Raw genomic sequence first — 15,118 nt, forward strand, 5'->3', positions numbered from 1 at the left:
ATGATTATTGTTGTCGTGAAAACTGTCCACTTGTGACGACGACCGTGACATTCATTCTTCATCACGTTCATCTCTATTCAATTTCAAAGCGAACAACAGTAACGGACAGTCGTTTGCATGTGCATGCTAAACAATTGCACAAATATTATACATGCAGATATAAACCAAAATATGAGCGCTAATAATCATAGCAGCTTTGCTTACTAGCGACACGGCGCATACGTCGCGACGTTGAAAATCATAACGACGTATAGTGAGTTTCCAAGGAGACTTGGAGTATGCGATTGATGGCCTAAGGAAAATCAACATTGAATAACATAAACAAAATTTATGCACTACATGAAAATCGCCTACTAGACTGAAAAAAAGAATAACAAGCCTTCGAGTGACAGGTATCTCGCTAGTAAAAAGTGTCGCTAGTAAAACTGTCGCTATTCGGTTTGGTGCTATACACATGATAATTACCTTCTAAAGCTATCCCGTTAAAGATATGTGTAAGTATACTCGTATCTGTACACTCAGAAAAATACTATTATGTATGCCATAAGATTCTCTTATGAAGTGGCGCCATAAGAAAAATTAATGAAATTCATAAGATTGTCTTATGACGCGAATGAATTCTGAAGATGAACGCCTACTTCAATGAGAGGTTGTTGCTTTTCATAAGAGATTATTATGGAAACAGTAAATCACTTTCTAATAAGAAAAATTCTCGATATTTCATGCTGAAAACATTCACTTTATTGTTTGCCAAATTTGTTTAAAATTAAATCCTTCATGGTCACCATCAGCAGCGCATCAACAGACGGCTCCATCAAAGTTTTTTTTTTGCCGCATCTAAATCTTCGACCTTTCGTTTTTGCCGATCAGCTTGCTGAAAAGTAAACAAATAATGTATTTTAGTTTACTAATATATTCAACGTTCACACCAAAAACATCAAATAGAACTTACCATTCCGAAGATAACAATAACATTTAACATTAAAGGAAAACTATAATAACTATGAACTGGCTATTGCTTCGTATTGTTAGATGATGAAAAAAACTGATGCTATGAATGAATGTGTTCATCATTTATTCACAATGCCGTTTCTTCTATTTTTCATAAGAACATCGTATGAAAATTGAAAGAATTTCATAAGACTCTTATGAAAAATTAGTTTGGACGCAAAAAAGTGGTTCATAAGATGTATCTTATGAAATTTATAATAAGATTCCCTCTGAGTGTAACATTGCATGCACACTGCTTTTAGAAGAAGCTTGTGAATCGCAAAATGATTTTTTTTTCGATGAAGCAAGATTTGATCTCCACCTGGTTTAAGTAAATCAAGTATGAACTCGCTGCTCGTTGTTTTTTTTTGGAAACCTTGAAGAAGAAAATACATAGGGCGTGATAGAGCTTTTTTCCACAGAATTGTTTAAACAGTTGGCAATATTATCACAGACAGTTTTGTTTTGACAGTTTTCACTGCAGTCTTTGATGACATCTGGTGGACCAATCAAAAAACAAAACTTGATGCAAAATAGTCGTTGAAATTTTTACACAACATTCGGGGGCTGGCTTGTTTATCTGTTATCTGTGATATTATAAAGAAACAATCAGAGCGTCCTATCAACCTGCGCCTTACGAGACAACAAAAACTGTTGATGAAAAAAGGGACCACATCAATGCCAAAGAATCAAATTTCCATCCAATGCTCTCCCTAATTAAACCTGAAAGGCTTCAGTTTTTTACCCAAACCCGTAATGGGAATTGATGGAGGCGATTAATGTGTGGGTATTTGTTCCCCGGAGAATGTAGTTAGTTATTGTTGTCATGCTACCGGCCCACCAACCAATGATTTTCGGGCATGAAATGGGGCCACCAGACTCAATTAGGACTGAATTTCTTGGGTTGAAATTGAATGCGTTTTAAGTAAGGTTGCCAGAATTTTTGAGCACGTATCCGGGCAGGACAAATTCGTACAATTTCATATAAAAAACCCGTCAAAATCCGGGCATTTGATTTCAAAATTGACGACCAAAAACTAGGGCAATATCCGGGCAAATTTGGTCAATACCCAGAGACTACTCAACAAAAATCAAGAAAAAAATTGATTCAAAAAAGGAGATTCACTAACACTTATCACTTATTATTTTGATTTCCATTTTATTGCAGTTCTCTTCAAGAGATTATCTTTGGGCTAACCACCAATAGCCAAACCTGCATGGAGGGTTTTTCAATCGGTTGGTGGGGAAAGTTCTCAAGTTTAGGTATTTCGAGGTTCAGTTTCCCATCGATGAGAAAGCTTATAACTTATTTAGTGAGATCCAGTCTATTATACAAAATTATATTCTTTCATAATTCATTTAAAGTGACTATGATTTCTTTTATACGAACTGCAATTTTCATAAATTTTATTAACAAATTCAAAACAACTGTATGAGATGAAGGATATGTATAAAATATAACAAATTTAATAAAAATAAAATAAAATAATAGTTGTATTCGGCATCACTGAAGATCAATAAAATAAAATAAATTTATATGGCAACGTTTGCTATTTTGGCAACACTAGGCAAAACAAACAAAACAATGTCTGTTATTGATCTATTCTTGTGAGCGACAGACGTGTCTGAGTAAATCATTAAATTAAGATTCGTTAGAATCGTAAAATCACAACAATGGCGTAGTTGGTAGAATAAGAACAGAGAGCGCAGATTGCCAAGGCTGCTGCTACGAAAAATGTCTTTCTTATTCGGCCTCCGGTAGAAAGACGGATTGGCACAGGGAGCGCAGATGATTGATGCTGCTCTGCTACGAAAAAAAAAAATGCTTAAGATTCAGCCACCGTAAAAAGACGGAATAAGCTTACGAAGCCCAGGTTTTAAAGACTGGTGCTGTTGATTGTTTGTTTTGATTTGGCCTCCCAGGTGAACAAGACGGTGTTGGCTAAGGAAGCGCAGTCCGCCGCCTCCAACTAGGTTAATGAAATTTTGTAAGTCCACGGACGTTAAAATGAACACACACACAACGAAAAATGTAATACTCCAAGAAACAAAAATAGAATTGTAAACTCAACTGATTCATTTTAATCATGTTCATTGACACGTGCGGCGAGATGAAAATGCTAGGTAGAATTTTGTAAAGGAATGAAGAATAGGCGGATAGGCAAGCATCAGATGAGCTTCGTAGGATAAAGTTTGGATAGGTGTTGAAACTGTAAGTCTAGGGCATTTTTTATTGGAAAGCATGAAAGTGTGGTGGTACGCCTTTGCCGTACAACAGACTACTCTGTATAGGAAGCGTGATCGACTTTTGATCAACACATTCCTAAACACAGCAGGCCAGTTGGATTGTGTATTGTGAATACGCAATCGGGCAAAAACGTAGCACCACACCGACTTACATGTGCTTTCTTAGATGCGCACCCTATTCTAGCGATGATTGCAATTTTTGGGTTTCGCTTAGAGTAGTTGCTACTTGTTGATTTTTCACATTTTATCTACTCGGCGTCCCTACTTTGCGAAAATTATCTGAATGAATCGTAATTTGTATATTCCCCTTTTTATTAACCCCCCTTTTTGTTAAATTATTGGTTGATGATAAGTTTTAATCGCCGATAAATTTATTCATTTTATTCATGTTCATTGACACGTGCGGCGAGATGAAAATGCTAGGTAGAATTTTGTAAAGGAATGAAGAATAGGCGGATAGGCAAGCATCAGATGAGCTTCGTAGGATAAAGTTTGGATAGGTGTTGAAACTGTATATTATCATCAAACTCAACTGAGTATAAAAGAATGTAAACCATCTCTACGGAGTACAAAAGATTGTAAACTCTACGGAGTACAAACGTTGGTTATATAGTCTCTGTAACTGGACCATTATAGGAGCTAGTCGATAAGGCGGTCCCCAGTCGTGCTAAAAATAGCACCAGCGAATAGGAGAAGAAGAAGAAGAAGGAAGCGCAGATTTTTTAAGCTGCAGCTGCTGATTGTTTGTTTTGATTTGGTCTTTTAATGGAAAAAGGCCGAATTGGCTTGGGAAGAGCAGATTTTGAAGGCTGCTGCCGCTGATTGTTTGCTTAGAATTAACATTTTGGTTTGGAAGTTGCTGAGAATGTTTTTGGATTGTCCCGGCTCTGGTAAACTACTGGAAAAATACAGATTGGGAAAGCTTTAGCTAAGAATGGAATGTAGAATTGAGATGCAGGATATTTGTAAAATATTTTTTTAGAAAAAATTAAAGTCGGTGAATAAAAGCTTCTATTAAGAATAAAGATGAGAAGGAATGAAGAGATGAGATGAAGGATATGATATATAAAATTTTATAGATTCGAAAAGTCTAGGTTAAGAATGTAGAGATGAGATGAAGAATATGCAGAAAATAAATAAAATTTTATAAATTCGAAAAGCCTGTGCTAAGAATGGATTGTAAAATTAAAAGAAATTAAATTTGAAAAAATAAACAACTGCTTTTGTTTAGAATGGAACTAAGAACGAATGTGAATATATTTGGTTAGTAAAATCTTGTTTTAGTAAAAAAAAAAGTAAAAGTAAGTGTAAGTTTCAATTGAGAAAAGATGTGAGTATGAATGTAAAGATGAGATGAAGGATATGCAGAAAATAAATCAAATTTAATAGCAATAAAATAAAATTATTTGTGTATTCGGCGACACTGAAATGAATCTATAGCAACGTTTGTTGTTTTGGCAACACAAGGCAAAACAAAGTCACTGATTGACCTTTTCTTGTAAGCGACAGACGTGTCTGAGTGATTCTCTGAATTAAGATTCGTAAGAATCACGACAAAAATAATCATCATAAAGCGTTTGGCATGGATCTCTAAGCTTTATTCCTCCCCTTGTTCCAGTAATGTTTGTATTATTTACCACATTGCTGACCCGGCCGTAGTAATATCTGCAAAGCAATGCTAAAATTATCAGATATTTTGTTGAAGAAGTATGAAAGGTGTAAGTCTCGATGCTTACAAAAGGAAAATGAAAGGAAAAGGAAAAGAAGAAGAATTTGTTCTTTTGCAAAGTCTATCTGGTTATCTAAATTGGGTATCCGAAATGAGATGCAGAATCAGAACTCAGAATCAGGTTTCAGAAGGGAATTCAGAATCAGATTTATTTCATATTTATTCTTCTATATTCGGATAAGTATGCAGAATTGGAATTCATTATTTCTCGTAATCGAGCTATTCCGGACTTCCCCGCTATAACCCTTGGATTGGATGATGTTTCATTTGTTGAAAAACAAATTTTGGTACAGTTTTTCAAAGTAATCTAGAGTGGGACAATCAAATAAATGTACAATGTGGTAAAATTTACGCTGTACTTCGGCGTTTGAAACTGACAGCAAGCATGCTTCCACCAGATTTTAAACTTAAAATAGCCAAACCCTCATTTTACCTCACCTTACTTCCGGCTTATTTTTATTTGATGCTTCTGCTGCAACTATTAATAGATTACGTGTAACAATCAACAATTGCATCAGATGAATTCACAAGCTGGACCGTTATGCAAGAGTCAGCATACACCATCGTTAGGTTAGGATATGACTTAAGTAGCTTAGTTGCTGTTATAAGATTTTGTTTGCACATCCCAGTACAAGCCGATTGCTAACAAGATTAATCTTGAATTGCAATTATAAATTTAAAAAAAATGAAATCATAATTCAGAATCAAAACTAACAATCAGATTTTAGAATTAAGAATGATAATTAAAAATCACTTTTCAGAATAAGAATTTGGAATCAAAAATTAAAATCAGAATGATTCTAACTCTTCATTATTATAGTTATACACAGACAGGTTTTTGTCCCGCTAGTTTGCCAGCAATATAAATTGCTGAAAACTATCAGCAAACTCAATTGCTGCAAAATCAGCAATCTTGAAAAAAAAACAATTTTTATTCAAAAACAACCGGAAATTTGAAGATTCTAATTTGATTTTCAATTTCAATTTTCATATTCAACACTTATTATTCTTAAGCTATGATTAATGAAGATATATTTCATTCATTGTTCTAATCTTTATTGAAATTTTATATTGATAGAAATCCGGCAGTGGAGTGACCGATGTGCACCAATTCTCGAACATCAACCTCCATCCTTGGTGTGATTGCTTCATCGCTATAATATGGAGGGAAACGAAGGTTAATGATAAAGTTATTAAATAATTCTTCAAATAGAATTTTACATTGCAACACCGACGCCGGCATTGTTGAAAATACAAACAGTCTCTCTGACTTGCAACGAAAAATAACTTGCAAAAAAAAACCAATCCATTAAGTTTGACAGATTCATGCTAAATTTCAGCAATAAAAATCGAGTTCTGAAAAAATCATCAAAACGGAGAATGTTTGCTGGTTTCCAGCAATTTTTTGGCTGCAAATAGAGTCAAAAATTTACTGTATAGAAAACAATTCATCAATTGTCATTTGGTTGATTTTTTAATTCATTAATTTAAATTGCAACCTTTTATTTTCAAAATACCTCATTTTATACAGAAACCCTCAAGTTTTGAGCAGCCTGCAAAGAAAGGTATCAAACAAAAAGATTCTTCTTTCGCTACTTAAACGACCAACTCAAAGAGAGTAGTAAATGTTTTTTTCGCCAAACTTCTATATGCAGTATCTCTAATTCGTACTCACAACGTGTCGAAATTCTAAAATCAGCATCCACAAAAGCAATAAATAAATGCCGTACAAACGGTTTCCGATTCATCTAACGATCTATTTATAATTGAAAGTCTCCTCGCTGCTCTCACTATCATGGGTAATGAGAAGAACCCGTAGGTACTTCACGAACAAATGTTACATCATTCAGACGAAAAGACAAACAGAAGCCTATACGCTTTCTTGTTTGAGCATTTGAATTTAAATATTGTTTTTTTTCTTGCCAATGATCGAATGCAGGTAAGTCAAAGGTATCAGGCAGAAGTGTTGAATCAACCCTACTTTTAAGAAGTAACGGTCGACTGAAAGGAACGGCGCAAAAAAACTAACCTCAATTGCATAGGGTTGTATATCGTAGGGGAAAGTGTTCCTGAATGTGCCTACGGCCGTTTGACGAAATAGCTGACAAGACAACACATCTTATCAATGCATTTTCCGGGTGATATACGCTTTAAACATAGAGCAAGAAATTTATGAATTTGTCAACTCAAAAAAATTTAAAAATTCGTACAAGGTTTTGATACTTTTCGATGTAATATTTTGACTTTTAAAAATTATTCGTAAAGAAGCTCATAACAAAAACTTGGGTGGTTTTTGTTTCTTTTTCAAATGAACTCAAAAATTTAAACAAATTTAAGCTTTTATGAAGGTTTCTTAATCATTAGAAAGCGGAATGGGAGAGTGTTTTTGTATACCCCTATCATGTTTGTAAAATGCCTCTATCCTAAAATAACAGATTAAATAGAATAAATACATGAATTTTAACTTTAAAACCTCGAATCTAAGCTCTAGAGAGAATTGAATATCTTAAAGCAGATTTGATAGAGTTTTTCTTATGGATGAACTGTCTCCATAATATGGCAACTCTAACTTTTGTTTTATTCCATAAAAATATAAAAGACATAGATTTTTATGAAACTTCAGCTTTTTCGTATAAAAGTTTTCAGTTTCTAGCATTTTCAATGAAATTATACAAAAATATTGTCAGAAAAACGAAAAAATTTTGACCAAAACATAAATAGGCGCATTTAGCCCGCACGGTTTGAGGTTCGGCATTTTAGACAACAGTTATAATAAAATCGTTTAATCGAAAACTTAAGGAGATTTCGACATAAACACACTCCAACGTATAGAAAACAGATGCCTTCTCATTAGACCGCTGCAAGCTTTGTATGGAAATTCCAAATTCTTAAATTTTTACACCTTCCTTATTTTTTTTTGGTTGTTTTTGCTGCCAGAAATAGCAATACATTTTTTTGAAGCGATCCATTCAGTCCTGAATTAGCGCAACGAGTTTTAATTTTGTACGGAAATTTGTGTGGGAAAACAAAATTTTTGATTCGAAAATCGCCAGAGATGTACTGAAAGTTCCAAAAAATTCAACTTTGGATGAAAACTATTGCAGTTCAATTCATGTGAACAAAGTACAAACTTAACTTGTTCCCCCTGAAAAGTTGTTCAAAGTTAAACAAAAAAAAATCAATTTTTTTTTAATTCTTGCGTTTTTTCCAGCTTATTTGAAAGCTGTGTAGCCGTAGGATGAAAATAAAAAATCTCAAAAACTTATTTGCATTGCCAGAGAATTTATTGATGTAATAACCTTTGCAACAACATTTCATGCAAATATTAACAGCTCTAGCAAGCAAAGTCTGCCATTTTTAAATACTTTTCAATGGATTCTGGTTTTATATTTTGAAATGGTTATAACATTTTTCATTAAATTCTTAGCTGCTTGTCATGTTAACAAAAAATGAAGCTTAAGAATAGTCAAAACCAAAAATGAAAGACCTACTTCATTTCAAGCTTATTTGAATTTTCTACATGATTCCCCGCGCTTTGCGCAATTACGAACCATTAAGGATGATGAATTACGGACGAAATAAATTTTTTAACCCCTTTTATATTTCTTGTAAGCTTTTTAACCAAGTGTTTTCATGTTTCGACTTTAATATAAGTAAGGATAGTTTTAAGCGTAGATTAAGAGAAAATCAGTCTGTGTGATATTGAGTTATCGTAGACCGTGACCAATAAATAAAAATGTACAAAAATTTCTTCTTCCATACAAATTTCCATACAAAATTGAAACGCGTTGCGCTAACTCAGGAATCAACCAAATCATCTTAAATTTTACACTGATGCTTGGTGACCCAAAAGGCATCGAAACAACATATGGAAGCAAACAGTCATTTTTGGCAGCGGTCTACTGCTCATGTGTATATAGTTTTTGTACACATGTTCAATGTAATATTTGATTAAATCAGTACTCTGCTTGATAGGCGCATTTAGCCCGCTTCTCCCCTAATGTGATGTCCTTACAAAATTACCTTGCCGGTTTCAAGCTTTTAAGAAGAGGGGAAATAACGATAGAAAAATTAGTGTCGATAGTGTTTGATAGCGTTGTGAAGCAATCAACCTCAGTTTCTCCCTTCGACTCGAGTTGACCAACTGCATGTGAAAACCATCAGACGCCTTGGTTTGATCCTGGTGGAAAATGATGGCTTGAAAATATGAATACGCTTGATATATCAAGCGCCTAGTGCGCTTCAGACACAACATTAAATATGTGAACATTTTAGCATTGGAACAACTTTCTGATATTGTTCAAACTACTCATTGAATAATGATATTCTTTCAATAAACTTTATATTTCAGCTACAGTAGTTTTTCGATTTTATCACGCTTAATTCACCGTGATAATGGTTAAACCGTGAATTTGGCGAAACTTGAAATAAAAATGTGAAAATGGCAAATGATTTCTGAATGTTTTCCAAAAACAACGTGATAAAATCGAAACAATAACCGTGATGACATCGAGCGTGAATTTAGCAAGTATTGAAAAATTGAACAGTGATAAAAACCAAAACACTGTATTCAGCTGTTTGTTGAAGATGGTTTAAAGCCCCATCTTCAACATTCTTGACATTCGATACGTTTGTAAAAGAATTTCGGTTAGCTTGAAAAAGATTTATGTTGCAAGGCAATACAAACTAATGAAAAAAACGGCTCGATTAAGTTTTTTGTTAGTTTTTTTTAATTTTTTAATTTTTTATTTATTTTTTTTTTGTTATTTCAGTTACATAAATGAAAAGGCATTTCTAAATTATCCATTTGTAGTGTTATGAATATCCGCCATTCGTTTATTAATCCGCTTACTTCTGCTTAGTGAATTAATTCTCCCGCTTAAGCCCGGTTTACAGTTCAAGTGAAAATGAACGTGATCTTATTTTGTCAATAACTCAAAAACACAACACAACTAGCATGTGAAATCGATGAGGAACGGTTGAAAGATGAAATTCCAGCCGGAGAGAAATGTTTTTATGATTATCTTAAAACTCTCCATTTTTCAATTAGGAATACTAGAAAGGAGCTGGGAGGCTTCCATTCCAAACTCCACGTGGAAAAGGATTAGATCACGAGAAATGGTTCTATCAGAATTCAAGACACTACTCTTCTTCCAATAAGTTTATAGGAGGGGAGGGGACCTAATGCAATTATGTTGGCATAATTTGAAAATTAATCAACAAATGGAATTAAATTCGGCATGGGCTGATATTTGGGTAAGAGTCTAAATTAGGGTTACCATACGTACTCTTTTAAGAGTACATGTACTCTTTTTCGATCGAGAAATGAGCGTACTCTTCTTTTTGTAAAATCTTGCGGAATTTACTTTTTTTTGTTGAAAGAAATTTTATCAGAAAAACGAACTTTTTTTCAGTTTTTAAGTTTGTTTTTCTGTATGTACATGAAGTTCGAAAGAAATACAACACTTTATGCATTCATAACACGTTATTTCAGGTTTCTCTACTTTATTACGTTTTCCAAATGATGAATTAAAATGAAAAGCATCACAAATCGAATAAAATTTTAATTTTTCGTTATAACCAACTTTGCTATTTCATCAGCAGTACTTTTTATGAGTAAAATACAATAGCTTCGAAAATTTTAAAATAACTTTGAAAAAAAAGTTTCTCCCAAGCATCGAAATAAACTGTGCAGGCAATCAGCGCCTTTAAATATGCAATGAGCGCACAAGTAGTTAGCGAAGAGCACAACAGAAATTTGCACTCTTTTTGAAATGCAACATTTGACCATTTGACTTTTCATTAAAAGTTTGCAAGAAAATGAACAAAAACTAAAAACGATAACTTACAATTTTTAAAAGTATTTTTTTTAATAGTCATAATTGCCTAGTAAGTCTCATAACTAGCAACTAATTGTCACTATTTGAATTTAAATTTCGTGGTTTCTCCCGGTTTTCCCAAATATTTTAAAATATTTTTTCAACGTTCTCTTTTTGGCGTTGAAGGATATGGTAACCCTAGTCTAAATAGTCTAAAATTGTTAAAAACTCTTCCGCTTGCAGGGAGGAGAGTAGAGGGAAGGAGGGTATCCATATATTTCATTTTGTTGTATCGTTCCAGAATCTATCCATATCAAATATCAAATTGACGCAGTCAGAAAAATTACTGGTTTTACCAGTTATTTTTAAATTTACAAAAACATGCAATTTTCACACTACTAAGAAAAAGAGGTAAGTTGCAACAAACTTTGTTTTTAATGAAAAATCGTATGAAAACATTTAAAACATTTAAAAATTGCTTTAAGCTGAGAAAAATTGCATCTTAATTTTTTTTTCCCGTACAGAGTCAGCCGAAAGTACATACGCCTTCAATAAGGTTTTACACTTTTTAACGGTCATCGGATTTCGAAGAAACTAACCTAGCTATGTCCAATCCAATAGAAACATAAATGACGAACAGTCCCACGTTTCAGTGAAAATTATCATTTGCTAAATCATGAATATGTTCCGAAACTTCATTGAAAATTTTATCGAAACTCTTCAAGTATCTCAGTAAAAAAAAATTTTCCCCGTTTAAAACTGACTAGATTTTTGAACTTGTTTCTGTAAACACTCAATTTTCTTTTTAACAGTTTTCTCCAATGTCCTTGGAGACATCTGGTGGCTCTACCAATAGGCATAAAATTGATCAAAAATGGTCGTTTGGACTTAACACACGTTTGGCTTAGCTTGTACATCTGTTCATCTGTGCTTTAAGTAACTATTTTACGATCTTTTACCTATTTGGTAGAAATTGCGATTCGCAGTAACGCTGTTAACTTGAGTTATCTTTTCTCATGCGATGTTATGTAGGTATACTGGGTTCTTTTTTCGAGGTGTCGTACAACCCTGGCTTAGAGTTGATTTATTTATTTTTAGAAATTTTAGTGATTTGTTAGTGCTTATGTTTATATTCTATTATTCAGAATTAAATAGAATGACACGTCAAGTACGTTGTGGTTGTCAGGATGGCCGGGTTGTCGAAATCAGTGATAATCAGGAGGTCACGAGTTAGGGTAACGGACTTATTTTGGACCAGTAGACCTATTTTGGACCACCTTGTCTAGCTCTAATAAAGCAACTAATAATTAAAAAAAAATAATGCATTACATTAAGTGCCCGCGGTTCAACAAGAATTGCTAATAAATTTCATAATTATATGTTTTATAAAAGAGCCAGTCAAGGTGGTCTAAAATTGGTCCTCTGGTCCAAAATAAGTCCGTTACCCTAGTAAGGCTATGATCATGTAGTACCCGCGCAGTTGAAAACGTGTGTATTTTAAAAACCTTTTGTTCTTTCTACGAAAGAGTTGAAGGTGTACATCAATTTACAAAGTAAAACAAGTTTTTATCAAACAAAAATGTCGATAAATCAAAGGAAAATTTTCTTTGACTTTGGGTTATAAATGTCGCATTTTCTTTCCATTCCGTTGATTCAAAGCAATTTGATTGAACTAATTGAAGTTTTAAAATAACATTTTTTGTTTCAATTGACCTTTTTAGTCATTTTTCATTGCATTCATTTTGTCTTTTAAGTTAATGAAATTCTGGTAGAATAGTTAAAATCATGATTCTGTCAAAAAGAGTATTCGTAGAATGAATTTTAAGATAATTTAACAGTGAAACTCAAAATTTTTTTGCAAATTGATTTCCATGCTACGCAGATGCTATGTTGAACGAAGGCAGAGGCAGTTGAAAATAATTTTTGTATGGAAACAAGCAAAACACATCAAATAAATGCTTGTTGTGTTCAAATTCAATTTGTTGCACTTAGTTCAAGCTTCAACGTGATTTATTAGTTTTAAAAATCCACTTGCACGTTTTCGCAATAATCGCTCGTGAAGTTGAGAAAAAAATAAAACTTAAAGTTGCAATAAGTTTGCTCGTAGGATGTTGAAATCTTATGCAAAACGTTTGATTTGAATACCTCAACAAATTTTAGAACATCTCGTTCATGTAAATCTTCATCGAATTCAGTTTAATAAGTTAACTTTTAATAACATTTAAAATAAAACCTTTATAACTCTGCTCTGAAAAGAAATAGAGTCAAGATGTGTTCAACAAAGTTTCATATTTTCACGTACTCTACAACTTTGTAGCATAAAATAAAGCTCTATCTATTGAGATAAAAAAGTAAGAATTTTCATTTTTTGTAGTGGCCTTTGACTAATTTTTGATGCTTTCAAACTATGAAGCAGGTTTGAAAAAGCAAATGATCTGAAGACACTTAAGAGATGAGATGAAAAACAGAGTTGGTTGGAAAAAAGTTCCACTTTCAGCCCTTTCGGACCATTGTGCGGTGGTGGGTAGTGCATGTTTTAGCCGATTTTAAAATTTTAAATTGTGTTTATACTATTATACCTAAAATCAATATTTACGCCTGGGCGTGTGATATAGCTCAGTTGGCAAGTCTGTTGTCTCCTGAGCCGATGTCCGCGAGTTCGAGCCCAAGAGTAAACATCGAACACAGTTGTGCCGGATGAGTTTTTCAATAACGATCCGCCAACTGCAACGTTGATAAAGTCGCGAATGCCATAAAGATGGTAAAACTACTATACCTCATCGAAAAAAAAAAAAAAAATTTTTACGCCAATATCGCTGCAGATGCTCCAAATATCTCAGAAACACTCGAACCCTAGGAATGTAGCTATCTCCGAAAAAAGTATTAAATGATCAGAGCATTATAGTTAATTCAATCAGATATTTTCCTGATGTCAAACAATATATGTACTTGTAAAACTGATCTTTGGCTTACTACTTACCACTTTAATAGTCCTACTATACGTTTTTCCCTATATGTTAAAATTCTAAGGCGTGAACCAAAATCCAATTCGTTTTTAGACGCCAAATTCCACGAGCAGAAACACAATTGATCAAATTTAATCCAGCTCACACTTTCGCGCTTATTACCCAAGGTCAGAAATTCATCTCCTTCCACCAGTGATCTCGGAAATTGGTGTGATTTCATCCGTCTCTGACCGCAAAACTATAAACTGGCAAGCTCAACTCTTCCTCACTCCTAATTTAATTAAAGTAATCAGATATATTACGCGGCACGATGATATGATTACACTTTGCCCACCATCAATGTACCTCTACTTTATCAACACCGACGACACGATGGTGTGGTTCTTCTGACCATGTCACGTCGCGTAATCACAGCAGGCGACCCATCATTACGCGTCGCAATTTCTCACACGCTCTAAGAAACTTCTTCTTCCGGAAGCGGCTGAATTTTTTTCTTCCTTAAATTTAAATTCTTATCACTATTAGCTCCAGCCTACTTTGCTTGGATTGATTAGTTTCGTTTTTGGTTATTGTGGTGAAAGAGAAAACTCTCAATGCCGCCAACAAAAATTGCTCAGTGACATCACTCAAGGCCAGGATCAAGACAGGAACAATTTACCGCGCGCGCACTTCGCAAGACGTTATTAACTCACTCCACACGGGACGGGATGTTCGTCGTGTGACCGTTCGTTCCTAGTGACAGCGTGCAACTGTTTGGTCTTGAGGTTTGCAACGACCGACTAACCGGGAGGCTACACTGTCACTCCACAAACCATGTGCCAGTCAACCCAGCCCTCCAATCCGATGAGCAATAAGTTTTTTTGCTTATTTTCTCCCAATTAAACTCAACCGACACATGCCGGATCTCATGTTTTCCTTACAGAGGATAACATTCAAAATTTATTATATGTGGATATAGGTATGTGAAAATTATAGCAACAATACTAGTATCATGACATGCAATTTTTACGCTATCATAAAACACAGCTGCTGATGACAACAATCTATAAGTATCATTATCTAATATAGTTTGATGCTTTTAAAAAAAAAATGATTGTATAGAATACAATGAAAAAATAGAGACATAAATAGAAAGATTTATCCTAGCTAATTACTTTCGAAATTACCTCATCTCATGGATGGTTTTGCGAGCAACGACTGGCAGTGGAAGAAAACGGAAGAGAACGTCCTTCTACATAGGTACCTACACACAAATGTTAAACGGTTTACGATGATGCTAACTTACTCTATTGAGTGCAACCGAGCTACATACATGGAAATGAGCATATGATTTAGTGAGAGAGGAGCATTTGTATGCCAAAAAAGTG

The 15,118-nt window shown here is 33.9% G+C and overlaps 1 protein-coding gene across 2 annotated transcripts in view; it reads right to left on the minus strand.

Moving 5' to 3' along the window:
- LOC129739725 (aminopeptidase N) overlaps positions 1-14,508 on the minus strand; it is a 56,728-nt gene extending 42,220 nt beyond the window's left edge. Inside the window, exon 1 of one of the 2 annotated variants that reach the window (XM_055731233.1) lies at positions 13,766-14,508. The gene's annotated coding sequence lies outside the window, so the exon portion shown is untranslated. The remainder of the gene's footprint in view (positions 1-13,765) is intronic. The other variant, XM_055731232.1, reaches the window with a different exon arrangement.
- Positions 14,509-15,118: the final 610 nt, after the last annotated feature.

Source organism: Uranotaenia lowii, chromosome 1 (genome assembly GCF_029784155.1).
Source record: "Uranotaenia lowii strain MFRU-FL chromosome 1, ASM2978415v1, whole genome shotgun sequence".
NCBI lineage: Eukaryota > Metazoa > Arthropoda > Insecta > Diptera > Culicidae > Uranotaenia > Uranotaenia lowii.